The sequence below is a fragment of the Strigops habroptila genome, chromosome 4, assembly GCF_004027225.2.
Source record: "Strigops habroptila isolate Jane chromosome 4, bStrHab1.2.pri, whole genome shotgun sequence".
NCBI lineage: Eukaryota > Metazoa > Chordata > Aves > Psittaciformes > Psittacidae > Strigops > Strigops habroptila.
In genome coordinates, this window is record NC_046358.1 from 62587683 (window position 1) to 62609028 (window position 21346).

Consider the following 21346-nt stretch of genomic DNA (forward strand, 5'->3'; position numbering starts at 1 on the left):
CCCCAATATATACTAAAACATCTAAGGAGTAAATCTGAATGCAACAACTATTTTAACAACAACTACTTCACTCTATTTAAGAAAATGCATTAATTCAGATTTATCACCCAAACAATTCTCAGTGAACACGTACAGGTGTTGTCTCAGCCACTACATGGTAAGAATCTGAACTGTTGACGTACCTAGGACCAGAGCCAGATCTTCTGACTCACAGCACTTCATTTTTGTTAAGAAAAAAACCCATACTTATTTTTCATAATTATGTCATATAATTAATGTTTAAAAGATGATTTAAAAAATTGATATGAACTTTAATCCTATTTATTAATTCCATTATGATGAACATGGTTTTGGAAATATCAATTTTACTGTCACCTGTTTGTTTATAAAACAAATACATATATCTAATCTTTCATTTTGGATACCTTTATGAAATATTTCTAAATTCTCCTAAAAAGAACTTTGAAACTTAATTGATGGGAAATACCAAAATTTCAGATTTTATGCTGAATTCTAAGCTTTGATATTTCTAGAAGACTGGATCTGCCTGTGAAGGGATGCCAATCTCTTCCTAGCTCCTCCGATTTCAAATGGCCATTTGCCAAGACAGAAAGTAGTTAGTAGAACCATTGAATGTTGAAATGTAACTTGCAGTAATATAAAATACAAAAGGAAAAAAGGAACCTTCTCAAAGCTGCATTTTACCATGAAGCTAATTTTTCAGATAAGTAAAAACTTTGAGGCCCTTTAATGCAAATAGACAGGCTGTATCTTTCCCAGATTCATATAGAGCAGTTTTTCTGACTGCTGTCATTTAGATCCTTTGGCCAGTTCATATGAAATAAATGATACCACTTAGATACATAACTGATATTGAAATATCATTTTTTTCTAGAGAAAAAAAAAGAATCTTTGCATATCTTAACTCATTCTGTTTTCTCTCATATGTTTCTCCACTCTCCAAAGAGCTCTAATTTTGTATTTTCTCTGTCATAAAAATCCCTATGCTTATAGGTCTCGGACTTTATTTTGTTTCTTATCCCATGTTTATATCTTCAACTTCAGAACTGAAATGTGTATGATTTCCTACTTACAAATAATTAGCTAAACACAGCTTTATTTAACTCAGCCGTTAGCCCAACTTGATTTTTTTTCACAATGCTTGGGTTCAAAAGCGTTTGTTAGTGGGCATCATGCTCTTGAGTATTCAGTATCCAAAATATATACCAAAAGCTCAGTTCCAAGGGCCAGGATTTTAAAACCTGCCTGCAAAAGGAGGGAGGGTAAAAAAGAAAGTGTGATCTATGCATCCAAAGGGAGAACTGAGTTATCCTGAGAATTTAACCCCAGCTGTAAATGCTATGTTCTTGACAATATAACCTTGTTGGTTATATGATATATAATATCATAGTATCATAAAACCTTCTTGGGTTGCAATAAACCATGTGAATGTAAATTTCTCTGAACCAGTTCTATTTACATTTTAGACTTTAACAAATGATACTTCATCCAAAAACGTTAATAAACCCCATCCCAGTATCACTGTAGAACTGGAGTGTAATATGAGAACATACAGAGGACCTTGGAGGTGCGGTATCTTCAATCCAAATTGCTAGAATGGTAGACACCATTCAGAGAACAGTAGACATTCAGAGAACAGTAGAATGGCGGACAACATTCAGAGAATAGGATCTTGTCCTGAGTTTTCTATCTGACTGCAAAAGTGATCTTGGTGTAGTGATTCAATATCTCATTATGTGCAAAAGGTCTTCAAGATAAATTCTGAAGCACAGAGAAATTAGTGTTAAAAATAACATTTCTTCTTTTTTCTTTTATTAAGTTTCATTTAGAGTTAGATGTTGAAACAAGGTGATCTAATAAGCAGACTGAATAGGATGTCACATTGCTTTAAAACAGTGGATGACTTGCCTTAATGTCTTAATACTGCTGTACCTATAATGAATACTTCTGGAGCCTCACTTGACAGCTGCTTTAATATCAAGTTAATTCATGTTGATGGCTACTGCCTATTAGTCACCACTTCCAACAGGAATATCAGTGACTGGATACTTGAGAGAAATACTGCGATTGACGATTTGCATTATGAAAAATGCTAGTATCGGATCTATTTTGGTGTCCTTGAGAGGCTGAGCTTTGAGAAAATGACATGTGGAGTTCAGCAATGTGGGGGCGTGCCTGGGCACAGGGAGCCCAGGATCTACTTGAGGTCCCACCAGCCCTCTTCTATTTCATAGCAGACAACCCTTGACTGACAAAAGCCCTGTTTGGAATGAAAGCTATGAACTCCTCCCTCTGACATGGCTGAAGTTACAGCCATGTAGGATTTGCTTCATGCTGTTCCTGCGCCCCTCGTTTCCCAGGTAATCTTTGTTATTTAAGAGAAAGCTTCAGTGAAAGGGCTGGAGGGCGGGTGCCTGTTTCAGGAGGAGGATGTAGGCTAATGCATGGTGCCTAATAGATGGAATTCACAGGCTGAAATCTGTACACATCCCATTCTACCCAGTGATTTCTCTGGGAATCAGGATTTGTAGGAAAGGATGGTAGGTCCCCACCCATCTCCTCCTCAACTGGTGCTCCTAAGCTCTAGACAGCAGAGAGTCTGGGGAAAGGCAGAAGCAGAGCTGCGGATCACATACAAATTGGAAAGAAAAAAGCTTAATGGGCAAAGATTGACAGGATAAAATGAGACTTTTGAGAACTGTCATCATAGGTTTAGCAACTGCAACAACATTAAATACGAGTAAGATCATAGAGTCATAGAACAGTCTGAGTTGGAAGGAGCCTTCAAAGGCCTGATCCCCTTGCAATGAGCAGGGACATCTTCATCTAGATCAGGTTGCCCAGAACCACATCCAGCCTGGCCTTGAATGTCTCCAGGGATGGTGCATCCACCACCTCTCTGGGGAATCTGTGCCGGTGTTTTACCACTCTCATCACAAAAAATTTCTTCCTCACATCCAGGCCTGAATCTCCCCTCTTTTAGTTTAAAACCATCACCCCTCATCCTACCACAACAGGCCCTGCTAAAAAGTCTCTCCTCATCTTTCTTGTAGGCTCCTTTTAAGGACTGAAAGGCCACAATAAGGTCTCACCAGACTCTTCTCCAGGCTGAACCACCCCAGCTCTCTCAGCCTTTCCTCATAGGAGAGGTGCTCCAGCCCTCTTATCATTTTTGTGGTCCTTCTCTGGACCCTCTCCAACAGGTCCATGTCTTTCCTGTACTGAGGACTCCAGAGCTGGATGCAGCACTCCACGTGGGGTCTTATCAGAGTGGAGTAAAGGGACAAAATCCCCTCCCTCGACCTGCTGTCCACGCTCCTCTGGATGCAGCCCAAGGTACGATTGACCTTCTGGGCTGCAAGCGCACATTGCTGGCTCATGTCCAGTCTTTCATCCACCAGCACTCCCAGGTCCTTCTCCTCAGATGTCCAAGTCAAGATATTTTCTTCTTTATTTTGATTGTCACCCCATAGCACTATTACTGTCCTTATTCTTTGTGTATGTGTTAGGCATAGGGCATGAATTATCCTCAGCAACTATTTTCCTTTGAGTACTTAATTGAGCTTACTAAGAGGCATAGATTACCAGTTGTTCTAATGCTTATGCGTATGAAAAATATTTCAAGATAGAAAATATCTGGCAATGTCTTAATGTTAAAATATTATTTTCTTTCATCCTTTGGTCTTCAGATAAGGTTTCTGCTTGATTTTATTGAAACTTTTCATATGGCTTATTAGCAGCAATGTATTGAATTAATCTGTTTAAGAACTCTTTTGTGGTGGTTGAATAAATATTGTAATGGAATGTGGTGTGAGGATGATTTACGGCCCATGCATGTGAGTGCAACTTGATTAGGAGGCGACATGTCATCAGAGAAGTTGAATGGAGAGATGTCAAGCATTATAGAGGGGCTAATTTAGGAAGTTCCCTGGAGCTGAATGGAAAAAAAGTTTTAAGTATGTGTTTAAGTAGCTAAAAATCTAGAACACTTTGTAGACTCCACAGTTTGCTAAATTTAAAATTAGTTTAAACTTACATTTATGCTATGATTCCACCAAAGTCTGAGAAGATCAATAAGGGAGGCAAATATCTTTCAGGAGATCAGTGCTCTTTCATGGAATTTTGGACATTGAAAGGTTCTGTATGTTTCAAAGATATCCCTTAAAATATGTTGCAGAAGGAAATGAGTCATCCTCCTGTCTCAGGAGAATGGTTGCTTAGACTGATAACATGGGAAAGTTAAGTGCAGGAACAAGGTTTGTGGAGGAAGAAGTTTGAATTAACACTGGAAAACAGCAAACAAAACCAATTACCCTTTCCTCCTGCTCTCTCACCCACCCTCTTTTTGCACACCTGACAGTTGTAGAAATGTGGTTTCAATATACAAAATTCATTTTGATTAGACAAATGACAGTATTTTAGAACCTGAGTTTTGTATTAGTGCTCAGATATGCAAAGAGCATCACACTATTTTAAATATGGCACTTTCAGGTAAATAACTTGAGCTGATCTTGCAAGATGCTCAGTGCTGCTGAGGAGGTATCCTTCTTCCTCCTTTCCTCCCCACAGCCACACAAAGCATTGTGTCTGTACAGTGCCATGCACATCGTAGATGTGTGTTGATAAGGGAGTCTATAAGCCACTGTAACATAAACAATGAGAGCAAGCTAATTAATTCTCTTCTGGCTTTCACACTGATAATGAGATGTAGTTACTACTTTGTTGCTATTGTACTTTATCTAACACTTCCTTAGAGAACTCCCTTAGAGAATTTCCCCGAAGAAAAAAAAAAAAGTGGTTTTTTTTCTGCCCTCTGTGCATCAGTTGTCAAATTCAAGGATGCCTGCCAACGCAGCTCAGCCTTTTGTAGTCAGAAATTCATTTCAAACAATGCTTCCCAATTCCAAGCTAATCTGTTGTATGTTATTCAAACATTCAATATATGTAGTTTCGCAAGGATCGACGTAGCCAAGTACACGGAAGCCTTGAGCTGGCATGTCAAACAAAATGTTCTCTGTTGGAAGTGAACATGATTTCATAGTCATTGAATAATTAGTGTTTTGAGTGTTTGTGTCTGAGGTTTTGCAGTGTATTCCAAAGTCTAATTTTACAAATGTGTCCTAACGCTTCCTGATTATGACTATAGAACAGCTGTTTTGTGTAAATTAACTGCAAGTGGAAAAGCCTAGCCCTAGTTTAAGTCAGCTGCATAGATCTCTTGAGTTTCTTTGGTTTGGGAATTTCTTGCCTCTCCTTCAGGATACATTACCTTCATTCCCGCTGATTCCAATCACAAATTAGGTTTTAAACTTTCAATGAGGTTAGTGGCTATGCAGGGCCTCTTGACATTTCCTTCTTTGCTAAACCTCGGCCAAGGTCACACAGACATTTTTTGGTCTATGTACTGTAACATCGGTGCAAACCAGCAGTCTTTCAAGAAAATCTCCTAATAAAAGCTCATGACAGAGTTGGCTGGGGAGCCAGTAGCCTTCCTCTTACAGTATCTGATGAGTCAAAAGAAGATCAGAGAAGTTAGAGCATTTCAGAACTGCCTACTCGTCACACAGACATTTTGTTTCAGGAGGATTAGCTGCTCTGGGGACCAGGCTAGCAACTAAACCCCTTATGTGCTAGATAGCCAAAACTCTCACAGACAAAGAAATGATAAAACTGAGTAAGAGCAGGCTGTTGTCCCAAACTCTGTTTCCTTTGCTCAGTAAAACATTACTATGCTATGTGCTATAGGACCCGTTTTCTATGCAAATCTTTCTCAATCCAGCCACCCAACATTCCCTTTCATGAAGAAGCAAAGGGAGGCTGCATCTCTCCCCTTCTGTCTGGGGAAAAGGTAGGCATGAGGGAAGCAGAAAAGGACTCCTTTAATGAGCTCTAATACTAGTATTTTATCCTCTCTGCGTTTCAGTCAGTAACCTACAAAGGCATCATTCCCTCATCAAGCTTAGCTGGTAATGTGTCATGCCCAGGTTCATCTCATTTCAGACAGTGGGGCTTCTCAGATGATGCAGGGAAGCAGGATTTGGTGTTGAATTTACGGTCATTATAAATGGATTATGCACCTTGGGCTAGTCTGAAAATTCATGAAAAGGATTTAGAAGCTCCAAGCATTTCTTTTCCTTTACCTCTTTAAAGAAATTATTTTGTTAATACATAGATTAATACATGGGTTGACGTCAAAAGTTAAGGTTTCCTCCATTGATAAGGCAAATTTCTAAGGGAAGAAGTAAAATGGTTTGTGCTATGAAAAGGCTGGTCCTACACCTGAAAGAAACTTTCCAGACCTTTCTTCAGCTATATGACATTTTAATAAATGCTTACTAAACACTGCAATTCATGCAATCAAAGTTTCGACGCTTCGAAACTTGCACAATACATTGAAGATGATAATGTTGGACACTTCATCAGGAGAAAAACCTATGCATTAAACTCAGTAGGTCCTATATCCCAGCACAGACCTTCCTTGGCTGGAGAGCACGAATGTTTGGTCCCTGGTGCAATCACCAATGCTTCTGTGATCAGCAGAGCCCTATTTGTGCCCAGACACACCCCTCCAAGGGCTGCTGTGATACAAGGGTCCCTGCTTCTCTCCAGATGCATCCTCAGGGTGATAGCACAGGGGGCATAACTCAGTTTCTCTTGCTGTTGTGAGGGCCCTCTCCTTTGATTATTCATGTTACAGTAGCACCTAGAGGAACTGAGCATGGAGTGGCCCCATTAGCCAACTTTGTGCTTCCTATGGCTGAGCTGCAGTGCAACGCAATCCCTTGGGCATGAGAACTATTTTTTAATTAAGTAGTTACAATACTGCATTATTTGAGGATCATTCAGCTTCTTCTAATCCTTATTTGATTTAGCTTTATTTCGCTAATGTACATTTCACTGCTTGTTGTTATCTTTCTCTTTGAATCTGCTTAGAAATCCATTTAGTCTGGGTAATTGCTCCTTCACAAGGCACTTCTCAGTAATGTTCAGCTCAATGATCTCATGTCAAAAGATGATGTTAAAATAAAGTGATTGTCATGGTAAAGTTGGGGGGGGTTCTTTAAGGAAAAAAAAAAAAAAAAGAAGAAGAAGAATTAAAATCTGCCATTTGTTCCTGTTTCTGATTATCCTCCATTACAGGTAATGAAATAATGTGAATAAAAGTGGTAAATATCATATACTACAGGAAACTCAGTCAGTCATCAACAATATCAGGAATGACAAACATAATCTTATTTAGTTGCACATATTTCTGCAGTCAGAACTCAGTTGTCTGATTACAAGAAAGAAACGGAAGCATCAATATTTGTACTGAAGTCTGAAAGTCATTCTCAAATTAACAGCATTGCTGATGCACCTGCATATATTGAGTGTACACTTCCTTTGTTGAAAGAATCCTCTGCAGTGAACACAAGGAATTTGAAGGTACTGCCTCAGACTTTTTGTCTCTGAATGGTTTTGATGTTGTTGAAAAATAAATATTAAAGTTAAAAAACCCCAAACAAGCAAAGAAAAAAACTCTTATTAGACTGATATTTTAACCACTTCTCATTTGGGTCCAAAAAATGGAGCCTTGATTTGCAGCCTTCCGTGCCAATGACCAGCAAAAGCAGTGGCAGGTACTGCAGGATTGTTTCTACTCATGGTAAAGGAATGGGCAGTTCCTGACTCAGCTGGACTCTGAGATTTGGGGCTGAGAATACCAGCCTGCGTCATGCTTTCGTCAGCATGTTAACTTCTAATTTTAGAGGGGAGGTGCTGGTCTTGAACAAAGGTGTGTAGGAAAAGGGGGCACAATCTGGTTTATATAGTTTGTTTTCAATGGCATTCATTTCATCCTCTGTTTCTGCATGGTTCTGTAGAAGGTGGTGTTGAAGGAAAAAAACTAAAGCCATTAATAATATTGTTTGTTTTGCAAGATTTTTTTAACTAGTAGCTTAAGCTATGTTCTAACAGAACATCTTAGTCCTGATTTAGAAAATAATTATTTCTTTAAGCTCATCCACAGATCCACGTTTCTGTGATTGAAATAGGAAGGTCTTACTCTAAACTAAAATCTTATTTTAAAGGAATTGGTGTAGATTGAGACTAGCGGATTAATTTATTATGCCATTTGCTGAGTTACCCTAGTTTGAAGATGTTTCTGATTTTTTTACAGTAAACATGACAACGCAGTGTGTCATTGGCAACCTTCAGAAATGACAGCAAGGATGAGTACCAGAGATGAGTGCCTGCTACCGAAGGTGGCGGCTCTCTGAGTTCAACTCCTATCAGTTGCATCTGTGCTACTGTATATATTTGTTGCTTTTAAAAATCTGTTAGCTGCCACTATGGGTCGATAAAGATTCACAGTATTTCAGGTTGGCCACAAAGACCTGACACTTCGACTGTGTAGGGGGAGCTCAGGAGGCACATCCCACAGCCAACCACCTGGAAAATGTCTTTTCTTCTTGTTGCCCTCCAGATGCAACTCTGTCTCCGCTCTTATATACAAAGGGTAAATATAACCAACATTAATGGTCTCCAAAAATTTAACTTTAAACAGTACTGGCAAAATTTTTGGCCTATGTGTGTGGCAGTACAACAAGGGGTGGGTGGGATTTTTTTCTCTTTTTTGTTTGTTTTTGCTTCTTTCATTGTTTGTTTTTTTTGCTATGGTATTACTCATGCCTTGGTCTGGGAGGAGAAGTAGCCAGCTACCCTTAAATAAGAGAGATTTGTTAATATAGCCATCATCTGATGCTAACAAGCCTGACACGAACCTGTTTTATAAGTGTTCCTACCTAGGAAGAATGATAAGGTGGTGTGATTCAGACCTTGGTTGAATTTCTTAGGTCGTTATCAGCTTAGCTTCAGGACATTTTACAATCAGAGCAAGGTAGATATTAATGCCTGTGGTCAGTGATCTGCTTGTAATAGACAAAAAGTGCTACATGATAGTTTCATGGGAAGATTGATGCTGCTGTCTCTGAGATGTTGCTGACTCATCCATGGCATCTAATGGATGCACTTCCCTGAATTAATTCCTGCTTCCAGTTCCATAAATATGGCTAAACTAAAAGATACCTCTTAGGAAACATCCGGTCTTCATCTTAATGTCACTTACTCCGATGGTTAATTACTCTTACTGTTAAACATTTGCATCTTACTTCTAGCTGATAAGTGTCGAGTGTCAGATTCCAGTTACAGCTTATTATGCTTGTGTTGTTTTGTCAAAAAGCTGGTTTTACATTAGAGGTTTTGAAATTAAACAAGCTTTCTTTTTTTTTCCCAGTAAGATTTTCAAGATAACACCCCAGTATTTTCACCAAAATATATTTTTCCCACTTCTTTTTTTTTTTTTTTTTTTCCCCCAGAGAAGTAGCACTTTGGAATGGATAAAGCTTGTTTTAAATTATAGTATTTTTAAAAATAGTGGCAATGCTTTAGCTTTGACATTCCAAAAGTATAAGGGAGACAAGGATTGCAGGGTATGGTCATATGTTTTATTAGACTGACACAGACTTGGGACAGGGATATATAAAAAATTGGACACATAAACATTCCCTGAGATGTCAAGAGCTTTTTGTGACCAAGTATGTACCTGTGTATCAGTCAGTTTAATAAGAGGTCACTTCTTTTAATTCTTCCTTTTCTGCAATATTTAACAAAACAAGGGCAAGAAATGTTGTATAAAGAACATTTAGATATCTTCTATCAAAAATAAGTTTTTTGAGAAGAATAATCTGCACAAAAATTATGAGCAGTGTTGTTCAGTTCAAAAATAAATAAATCAAAAATGTGCTATATTTTCTGTCAGGCTAAAAGTGTCGAGCCAGAGAAACTTCTGTTACAGTTGTCTCTCTTGTCTTTCATCACCTCAAAGTTTATTAAAGGAAATAAGTACCACTAAATGTATTCAGCAATAAAGTATTATATAAAGGCATATAAAAATTCAATGACGGGGGAAAAAAATGAGTAGCCAATCATTGTAGTTTTCTCTAACCATTTTGACAAGCACTTCGCCCCCCTCCCCTGTCACCACCTCTGTCAATGTTGGAGGAGGCAGGAAATTGCATGAGGGGATCAAATAACGTAATTACTCCAAAAAAAAAAAAAACCTAACTGTTTCTGTTTAAAAGAAGGCAAAGAGGTGTTGATTCTTCCTCATTCACAACATTTACTACGTATTTGACATTTGAGCTGCTATAACTGGGAAGAGATGACTCCATCCTGAGGGGTAGGATGTAATTTCTGCAGCTAATTGGCTGGCTGATACCTTAATTCATAAATCTGTGCGCCTGTTCTCATTTACCATGGCTAGAGCTGCCAGCAATTTATAGCTAGTGGTGAGGACAAGAATACTTAATTTTCCTGCTTTCTTTGAAGTCCATTCTTAAAAATCACCGAGATGTAAAATTCCCTTTCAACAGGTCTTTCTTTCTAAACCTAAGCACCATTAAAAATATATATAATATCAAACCTTCCCTAAGAAATCTGTCACACAGTGACTGAGAATTAAATCTTCTTATTGAGTGAAGAAGTAATTTACACTCAAATTTCACCAGATGAGGTTAATGTAATTATACTAGAGATTTTCCAACAATTGACAGCTCCCTGTAGCCTTATGATTGCCTGCAAATCAGAAGTGAAAAAGCTTCGAGTTCCCATTCCCCCCATGCATGATACATACGGAAAGCTAAATAGGGACTTTTCCAGATGAGCCACACCGTCTTTCTGAATGGGTTTTTTTCTTCAGATTTTGTTCATGGTAATAGATGTACTAATTTTTATTTTTAAAAATGCACCTGCTCTGCTCAGTTTGACCTTATTGATTATTAACTTTTAATGTTAAGACTTAAAAGGGGATTTAAATTAAAAAAATAAATAAAATCCAGATAGATGGTACTGAACTATAAATTGCAAAACAATAGATGATTACATTACCAATGCACTGTAAGATTTACCTCACAGTGGATATTTCTTCTAGATAAAAGAGCCTTTAATTTCTTTTAATTAGAAGATCCCTTCAGGATTGGTCCCTCCACATCTGCTTCAGTAACTTAATGTTTCAAACTTCTACAGGTTTTCTGAGATCTACATATAAGAAGACACATAAAACTTCAATAAAATTATTGGCCTATGGTAATTGAAAAGCCCTCTCTTTAGCTGGGGGGAAAGAAGTTTGATATGAGCAATGCACAGTTTAGGTATCTAAACTGAGCAAACTGTTGTGCCCTTTTGTGCTTAGGGCAAATCTATTGTATCCATGACTTTCTCAAGGGTAAGCTGTATGGAAAATTTAAGCCTGGTGTATTCAAGACCTGTAAGATTTTGCACACTGCACTGTCTAAAATGTTCTGGGACATATATGCACTAATGATGCTCATACAGACCAGATAATTAGTTGTGTGTTAAAATAGGCAGGCAAGTGTACAACCCCCCAAATATTCTCTCCAGTCAATCAGCTGACAATGGTGCATGAACATTTTAATATTATATATTCTATTCGTGAAGGTGGAAGAGACAGAGAGAAAATGCAAGAAAGTATTTTGAAGTTTTCAGATATGAATCTTAGGATAACTAAATATTGGTTTTATATTTACACTTTATACCAAAAGTCATTTACTTCTGATCCACGCGTTACTTGATATGTATTTGCTGTATAAGGAAAAATCTAGGCTGAAAAAGAGGTCTTTGAGGTACTGGTCTTCTCCTTGATTTCCCTGATGCACAGCAGGAATTTTCTTAGTGATATTTTATTCATTTCTTCCCTTATAATTATCTTTGATTTTTCTTTTCCCATCCTTCTTTCTATGCTGTATCACAAAAAGTGCCTTTGTGGTGAGCAGAGGGGAATTCCTTCAACATATTTCAGGGAGCATGAAAGTCAACCTGGGATTTTGCTGCAAAGGTTGGAGATGAAAAGTGCTAACTAACAAAATCTGCTTGAGGGGAAAGCGTTTTCTCACTTTCATAATGAAATATTCATAGCGCAACGCTTTCCCCCTGTCTGTGACAACCACAGGTAAATCCCAGACTGAACTTCTGTGATCTCTAGAAGTGGGACCTTGGCAATACCACTTCTGTCATGCTTATTCATCCCAGAGCTGGATGCAAAATGTACTCAACCAGCTGTGTGGCTACAAACTCCTACATATACACTTTCTGTGTTGCCTGACTCAGAGTGACGTGCTAAGATCCTTCTGCCACAGGCCTAATTGCCTAGGAGAATCCCCTGGAAGAGATCCAAATCTCAGCTCTTCAGCCTGTGCATGCCTTCATCCTACTGAGGCCACGGGCTGGTCTTCTCAGGGCATCACTGAGCAGTGCAGAGAGCTATGTGCTGAGCGCTGAACTTCTTTTGCTGCTATAGTCACCCAGTGAGGCCTGCTTTAAAAGACAGTCTCCCTGCAAAGGTAGATGACAGGAAGTTTTAAGTGGCTTTTGGTTTTTCATTTGTTTGGTTTGGTTTTGCTTTGTAAAGGCAACTGGGGGAGAAAAACAACTTTTCTTTTGAACTGGTGCCAGCACAAAACCAAACAACCAAAAATGAATCTCACATTTTCATACCAAGATGCAGCAACAAAAAGCTTAAAGAACGTTTTCAGTTATGTTTTGGGTATTTCTTTTTTTTTTTTAAGCCTGAATTTTTCTGTCACATGAATTAATCATTTTATGAACTTCGTATAATCAATATATAGGGTGTATGGAGATCCCACACAGCATGCATTCAAAGCGCTGCAGCCCAGCAGAGCAGAAGGTAAACCTACAAAATTGTAAGACCTGCCTTAATCTAATTTTCTCCAATTGAGAGACACTGAAATAAAGCTACAGGGTTTGAAAACAGACACATGAACAAGAGACAAATTATATTCTGAAGGTTAAAAAATTATTAGTCTTATGCAGTATTAGATTATGTGGTTTATTGGACTACTATGCAGTATATAATGTGTGACACATATTTCATGCAATTAACAAATGGTCACAATTTCAAAGCTATCCCAAAGGGGCAACATTAATATATTCATTAACAACCGTCAAATACATAATAAATATATTCATCATAAAAAATTATTTGTTCCATTTATAAATTACGTTTTATATATATTTATTTATAGATATGGAATAAAGCTGAACACAGAAAATTATTTCCATTTCCTAGGTAATGTAAGACACTCCTGTATTTCTGGGGGGAAAATTATCCTATGTGCATAATCTCAGGCTTTGAACAAGAAATGGGAAAACATAAAACTAAATGCTTTTTCTCATCTGTGGTTCATTGAATTCCACTTAAGCAATGAAAATCAAATGCTGCACACTACACTTTGAGAGACTCTTCCTATCTGACCTCAAGGAACAAGTTAACTATTTTTTTGTGGTTTAATTTACATGAATGAAATTCACCTCTCTTGATATCAATGACAAAGTCCCTGTGCTTTCAGTGGGGCTGTAATTCCACACCCATGGGTACGCTATGACTGATGGTGTCTGTCACATGTAGCTCCAGAAAATGTCATTTACGTAGATTTGTGCAGTGGTCTGTGCAGTAAAGGTTGGGCTTGGTTGAAGTGAGCCAATGAGCTGGGAACATAATACAAATAATAAATGATACCTGCTAAACAACTTTGTATAGGGGATTGTGATTGTGTGGAAAAGAGATTCATACAGAGATTCATGAAAAAATATTTTTTAATGACTTTCCTGTCTGTTTTTATTTGCCTGCCTGCAGGTTAAATGGACAGTTTAACATACAACATGACTAATTCTCTAGATTGCTCAAGGACCTTACGAGAGCTAAGCATAAATTATTTTGGTTTGAATGTTATCAGTTTAACTGACCAAATAAAATTGACTTCAACCTCCCAGATTAGTGGGGGTTTTTTTTCCAGAAAATATTGCTGTGGCCTTGGTTTGGGTTTGCTTCTTGCTCCTGTAGGTGTGTCGCAATTCGTCTTTCCTAGAAGTGGCAGGTAAACTGTCTTTAGAAAACATAACCTGGCCAAATAACGAGGGGGTGAAATGTCTTAGTTTTATCTTTCAACCTTCTTACCCATCAGTGGAACAGAAACTCCAACACAGTTGCAGTGACCACCAAAGGAAACATTGCATAACTGTCACACCAGCATGGCATAGCGAGAAAGAGCTCCCTGTTTTCAGCTTTGCTCCTTGAATGGAACTGCCAAGCTCAAAAGCAAATTGTAGAAATAAGAAAAGCAATGTGTAGGTATAAAAAAACCCCACAGAAACAAAAAACCACAAAAAAACCCCAAAAACAAACCCCAAACCAAACCAAACCAAAAGCAAACAAACAAACAAACAAACAAACAAAGACAAAACCAAAAATACACCAAACCCAAAAAAACTAACCCAATCAAAAGAAAGAAACACCCAACCAAATCAAAAAGTCTAGAGCTGTTTCTTTGTCCAATCCAGACAGGCTATACTCAAGGGCAAAATCCGGTGTGTTCAATACTAGATCACTTTACATTTTTTTTCCCTTAAAGATTTAAATACTCATTGGTAAGTCAGATGGAGGTGAAGGATAACAAGAGCTCCACATTGCAATGTAGTAAAATCATTATTTGAAATCTAAGGCACTGCAGTGAGCATCTTCTTGATGGTCAGATATAAAATGAGGTAACATCTGGGTATACTTACTTTCGTTTATAGGGAAATTAATTTACCTGCAGCAATTTATCCCTAAAGTGTTTATTTTTATTATCTAGCTGGGACACTGTTGTGAAAGCTTGCAGAAATAGACACAGAAGCTGACTCTGACAGTTCCCTGTGCCTTGTAAAGAAGTAAAATGCTTGTTACTGTTCATTGCTTTTGACTAATAGAGGGAAAAGCATTCTCCGAGCAGACTTGGATGCTTAACATTGTGATCAGATAGAGAGGAGGATACACATTGTTGTTGCTTCTCTGTACTAACTAGCTACGTGCCACCAGTGTCTTATCCTACATCGCAGTTACATTGGAGATAAAAACTTCTCTTGGCATTGTAATTTCAGTCAGGCAATAGGAATCTTGGAACTTTTTTGTACAGACAAGAGGCTGCATATGCCAAACCCACACAATAATGGTGATTGTAATGAATACTATAAAAAATGCTGGTTTGAGAGCTCTTGCCTTCATGCCTTGTTTTGCTTTGGGATTTGTATAAACTATACTGAGAAAATGCAAAACTTCTCTTTGGTACTATAAGCTGCATGTATACTTGGATATTTGGCACTATAGGTGCCATAAACGAACATTTCCCACAGTAGGTAAAGTCCATACATCAATGGTACCCTTCAAATATATTGCATTACCTTCAAATTCTCAAGTAGAAATAGGAAACTACCTGTGTGTAGGTAAAAGGAGTTCCAGTGCCTTTCTCCTCTGCAGACTGAAGATCTGACATTGGCATTTACAGAAGGATGTTAAGGACTCAGGAGCATGACTTGGAAATCAGATGAGAACATAAGGAGCTGGGGGGGAGAACTTCAGACACCTGAAAAAAACGTTACTGGCAGTATATTAATGTCCTTCCTCAAGGTATGCTGTTGTTTTACCAAGCACCCCTATTAGCTGTTTCCAGCCTCTCGTTGTCATCCGTGGCAGCTTTAACTTTATTCTCTAAAATGATAATGTGCTAAAATCAAACTGCCTATTAATGTGCCTAAAAACCTATGCTGTGTTGCTTCTATTCAATTTAGTCACGCTTCAAGATTTGTCAGTTAAAACAACGTCTCAAAAAGATAGTATTTGCTTCTGGAAATTTAATATTGTAACTGTGTGGAGAGCCATTAGTGGCTGACTTGTGGCAGCCTTCATCTCTTATTCCCGTCAGAACTGTGTTTTCCATCTGCACTTCCCCTCGGTGTCTGCCTAGGAATATTACTGTTACTAGAGCAGCAGATTGCAGCTGCCCTATCCCTCCAGTCGAAAGCATCCTCCAGACCGCTCTAACCAGACTATAATGAAGAATAAATGCCTCATGCCCCAATTTGGGAAATTAGATTAAACAATTGAACATATCCAAAGAAATTAAATGTAGCCCAATAACTCCGAATGGCTTGGAAAACTCTGTGTGTGTGTGGGAGCTATAAGTCCTAGGGTAAAAATGTGGTATACTCATTCAGAAATGAGTATTATCTTAACCTGCTTAACTTAAGAGAAATTTTAGGAAATCAGAATGTCAGAATCTGACTAACAGAGCATCGTCTACCCCTGCATTGTAATGAATGTTGTCTGTGTTGATATCAGTCACCCCAACTGTTCCCAAGATGTTTATCCCCTCCTTCCTCGGTATTCATAGCAAAACCAGCTCAGAGGAAAAAGAAGACCTGAGTACAGGGCGCTGACAGAGGGTCACCACCAATTTTTAGCTCAGCTTTGTACTCAAGCCTCATAAATGCAAGTCTGAGCCCCAACACACTGCCACGGGCTCAGGTCCCCCCCACAGTGCCCATGGCTTTGTTGGGACAGGGAAGGAGAAGGGGTGGTTGCTGGCTCAGTTTTCATGAGTGTGTATGGGGTGGGAGGTCACTATGTCCCACTTCAAAATCATTAAGGCTCTCCATGCTTGAGCTTACAAGAAGATATTTGGAGCTGAAAAGTGCTCTCTTCCTTAACTTTCTTCTTTCCATGTTTACTGGAGGCTTTTGGATGGTGTTTGCACATCTTTCATCCCCTCTGCTCCTGAGGGGTTATTTAGTCCTAACTGCCTGACATTTACTTGGCTTCAGGTCTTTGAATGAACGTGAAGCCAACCAGGGAAAAATCTTCTGGCATGATTTCATCATAGGCATGGTGATGTTATAGATTATCCTACTTATTTTCTTTTTCATGTGAGTAACAGAGCAGCAAGAGTTTAGAAAAACAGTCCTGGCAAAAAAACTTTCTTTATGTTGAATAATTTTTAAAATTAAAAAAACAAAACAAAACAAAACAAAAACCAACCCAAAAAAAAAAAAAAAAATCCCAACCAAAACACAAAAAACCCAAAAAAAACCCCAAACCTAACAAACCCCAGTACCAAAGAACCCCAATAGCTTTGGGAGCAGGGTTGTTATTCATTTACCAGTTGTCACACCTCCTAGGCCAGCTGCTAAGCAATGAAGTAGGAAGTAGAAATAGCTCCTCCTCAGGAATGGAAGCAGCTAGCAAAAACCCCATGGGTCTTTCACCATTTTGACAATGAAAAGAAATAATAATTGCAATTCTGTAACACTTCAATTTTTCTTTTACTTTCTCACAGCCACCTGGGTGCACCACATTTTTCCATTCACAGCTAAGCCACAAGGCTTATAAGAATTTACTACAGTGATGCAACATAAAGCTGTTCCTCAACCTGATATGTTAGAAGGGGCATGTATTGAAGACAGTAGGGTTTGAGCTGGTTCAATGGTAAGTTTTCCTTAGCCACAGCGGGATATACACTTTACAAATGCTTGTAATATTCGGGTCTGGACTCTCCTGGGGAGCATCTATTTGGCCCAATATGGCTTAGCGTAGAAGCTCCCCAAATTAGCTTCAAGTGCCTATAAAGTCTCATTCATATCCTGGACACTAAGTGCATAGGGTATTAAGTACTTTGTCCAGACTAATTCTCATTCCAGTGTTAGTTTATGGATCTGTATTCTGATTTCAATTGGGTGAAGCAGATATGTAGTTGATTTCTGCCCAGAAATAGAAGGTACTGGAAATTTCATAACAGTCTTACTTTATTGAGGGGGGGGAGGGGTGGTAGAAATGTAGGCTACGTTTGCAGGTGTAAATACTTTCACTTACTTTTCAGCTGATGATTTGAATATTAAACCCTATTTGCCCAATTTCTTTGCATTTAAAAGTTTGTCCATTTGACTGTGATGAGAACAGATAAGAAATGTGAAAAGTACTCTTATAAATGTATTTTACTGCTAAAAATGTTGCATTAGCAATTTTACCTGCAACCAGATAACCCAGACTGGTCTTACCAGCACATCTGCCTCTGTTTCTTTTGCGCAAATCTAATAGTTACATATGAGCTTCAGTAGGTTTCTTTGACATACCACTAATGAAATGAAGAATGTGGTGATTGTAATTACCTTTTTTGGCAACAAATAAATCATAAATACTGATGGATCTAAGTTTGATTAACTACAGATTCTTCCTTTTTAAAAATTTTTCTTGATCTAATTTTTCTTGATCCCTTGGCTGACCTAAGAAGGTAGAAATCTTTAGAGCCACTGCACTGATGTGCTGTCTAAACCAGCTATGACCTGGGAAGATGTACTAATTGATGGTACAATCAGCATTTTAAAGTTCATAGTGGGCTACCATCACTGAAGCTTCTTTATTTTGTTAGTGCTTCCAATGGATTAATTTAGGTATGAAGCTGAAAGTTTGCTAATGTTAAGATTCTGTAAGTTTTCTTTCTTCAGAAACACTAGGAATCTATTCCTGGGAGAACTCAGCTGGTCACCCAATTGCTCTGTTTTGGAGTAATTCTCTTTAGCTAACGCTCACAGTTGACAGGCTTTGTTCACCTCTGGAAGTATGAAAGGGTGTTGTTTGGGACCACACGGCAAAAGAACAGGGTCCTTAGAGCCTGGAGTAAGCTAAATCCTCCAATAGGTCAGAGGCATTTATGGCTTATTATACAAACAGTGACAAGGATCAAATAATTTGCACTGTGGGCTTTCACACGCTCTAGGGAAATTGCAGAAATTATTAAAAAAGAGGGGAAATCCTAGCAAGTAATCCGTCAGCTTCACAAATATTTTTCTCTTTGCATCTAATTCCATGCAGATGTGGGAGACACATGGCAAAGATGATTTGTTTGAATCTCTGCTAAAAGGTGAGTTCAATTTTTTTATCTTTTTTTTAATATTCTGCCACCTATTGGTAGCTGTAGGTGCTTTAGGTGGTGTACACAACACAGTGCTACAGACAGCAGCCAACATAATTCATGTCCCTGTCCCTCTTATTAACATGTTAATTTACTCTTCTTCTTATCTAATTTACGCTGCAAAATTTCCTATGGATCCAATTATGTCAGGGGAAACCACCAAAGCATTTAAATGATCTCACTGTTTTTTGGTTGGCCTGATGACAAAACAAACTTGCAGATTTTGGACTGTCTTTTGCCCTAGCAATGCATCTGAAATTCTGGGGCCTCTCTTACCGGGTCTAATATGAACACTTCTATAAACTCTGTGTGTTAAAAACTTTAGGAAATCAACAGCATTTCTGTCTATATGTAACTAGAGACATTAATTTATTTTGTTCATGATGTACATTGAATAGATTTGGACATCCATTGTGCCTGGAACATATTTTGAGAACTCTCTAATTCTTTGGAAATCATATCAATCTTGATTAGCTCTTTATGTTCAGAAGCAGAGAAAGGTTTACTTCATCTTGAGGGAACTCTGGATGAGCTTAGTATTTGCTTGTGTTTTTTGAAGATGAATGGGAAAACCTGTGATTTTGATTTTTGTGTAATATACCCCATATGACTACTCTTTGTTCAGAAAGCTACTCAACGAAGCCATATACAATGTTATCTTTACCTCATTTTTAATTCCAAATGTGTAAGGTTAGCATCACTTTAAAGATTCCATTCCTATGCAGGGGGGAGGGATCAAAGGCCAGGATTGGTCAGTCCCTCAGAGTTCGTTATTTGGGGTTAATCTCCCTTGAAAGATTCTTATCTGTGGATGTGAAACTTGAATCTCTAACACAGCAGATGTGCAAGGGATTGATCTATCTGTTATATGTTGGATATTGAGTATCATTGGAAAACAGGAAAGGAAGAATCAGTGTGAGAAGAAACGGAATATTGGGGCAGGTAAAAATGGGTCAAATTTTCTATTTTTGGGTGTGAACCAGGACTTCCAGTCTAGGATTGAGTTGAAGATGTCAGAAATAGAGTCACAAGGAATGGGAAAGATGAAACATAATCAGAAAAGGTGGGAGACTAAACCAGAGTGGCCAACACAAAGGTTTACCCACCAACTGACCCTCAAATGTATTTGGGCACATAAAAAAGAAATGAAGAAGAGCTTCCCAATGGTTACATTGCAAAGGTGCTTTAGCCAGACTGTGGAGCCAAAAAAATGAATCCAAACTCTGACTGATAAGGGCAAATGTGGAAAGTAGAAGGCCAAAGTGTGAAAACAAACAGGAAACTCTTCAAGCATCTTGGAGCAGAAAAATAAAGGTTATAGTGTGATGAGTGAGTTACCAGAAAATAAAGCCGAGAGGTAATTAAAAAATACTGCTGAAGAGCTCATGGATGTATTTCTGTCAGTCTTGTTTGGGAGGCTGCTGGGAGGCACAGGTTTTCCTCGGGCAACAGAGATGACACCATCTGGGACTGAAGTGCTGCTTTAATACATTTTGCAAGAAATGTAGATCAGCTGAGGCATAACAGGACACCAAAGCTAGATGATGAAATAGCTCAGGGCTTGGGCTTTGACTCCAGAGGAGCTTAGGTATAAAGCTTTAAAACATTCCCATGTAAGTAGCTGGTATGTATTAGATACAGTGCCTATAGCAGATAGATACATTTATAATGGAAATTGAAGTGGTGTTTTTTCAGTATCCTCTAAAAGGAATGATGACCCCAAAGAAGTACAAGTTCGTGTTCATTACTTCTAGGAAAAGCTGTAAAAACAATCATAAGTGATGCTTGTTCAAAATGCTTGGCAGCAGATAGGAATTGAAAGAGGAAATTTAGCCTCTCTGAAGGAACTGTACCTCTTTAATATCTTGATTTTTATTTTGTATTTACAAATGACTGTTAACGAAGTAGAGAAAGCATGAAATGAGAGGTAAAATGCTATTCAGTTTAAAGAGATTAGTGGCCAGAAAATAGAAGCTGCTCTAAATCTAAGCCTGGCAAGGCATCAGCAGTGGAATGACCCTTGAAGTGGTTGATGGGGAGATTTGATGGGCTCCTGCCTGTGTCCAGCCTTTCTGAGTGAGTCAGCGAGCCAGCACAGGCACAGCTTTCCTGGGAGGGCAAGCTCTGTGGCATCTTCAGCTCTCACACTACATTCCCCACTGACACTTCCAGCTAGCTACACTCACAAGGAGGACTTGATTTCCAAGGAAAGGTTTTATTCCCATATTATGTAAGGGCCTTTGGCTCATGTGGCCAAGAAAGACTGCACAGAAACAGCAAATTCCAGTGTACATGCCCAATAAACTTTGGTTTCTGTCGTAGACAATACTCCTGAACTATTCTTTTGCTCAGTTACAATCAAACTTACTGCATTAATCTTTGACCCAGGACTGTAGTTACCTGTAGGTGCCAGGATTTGGTGTTTGGTACTTAGGCTCCCTCTCTATTAATTCAGGTGCCCTTTCCCA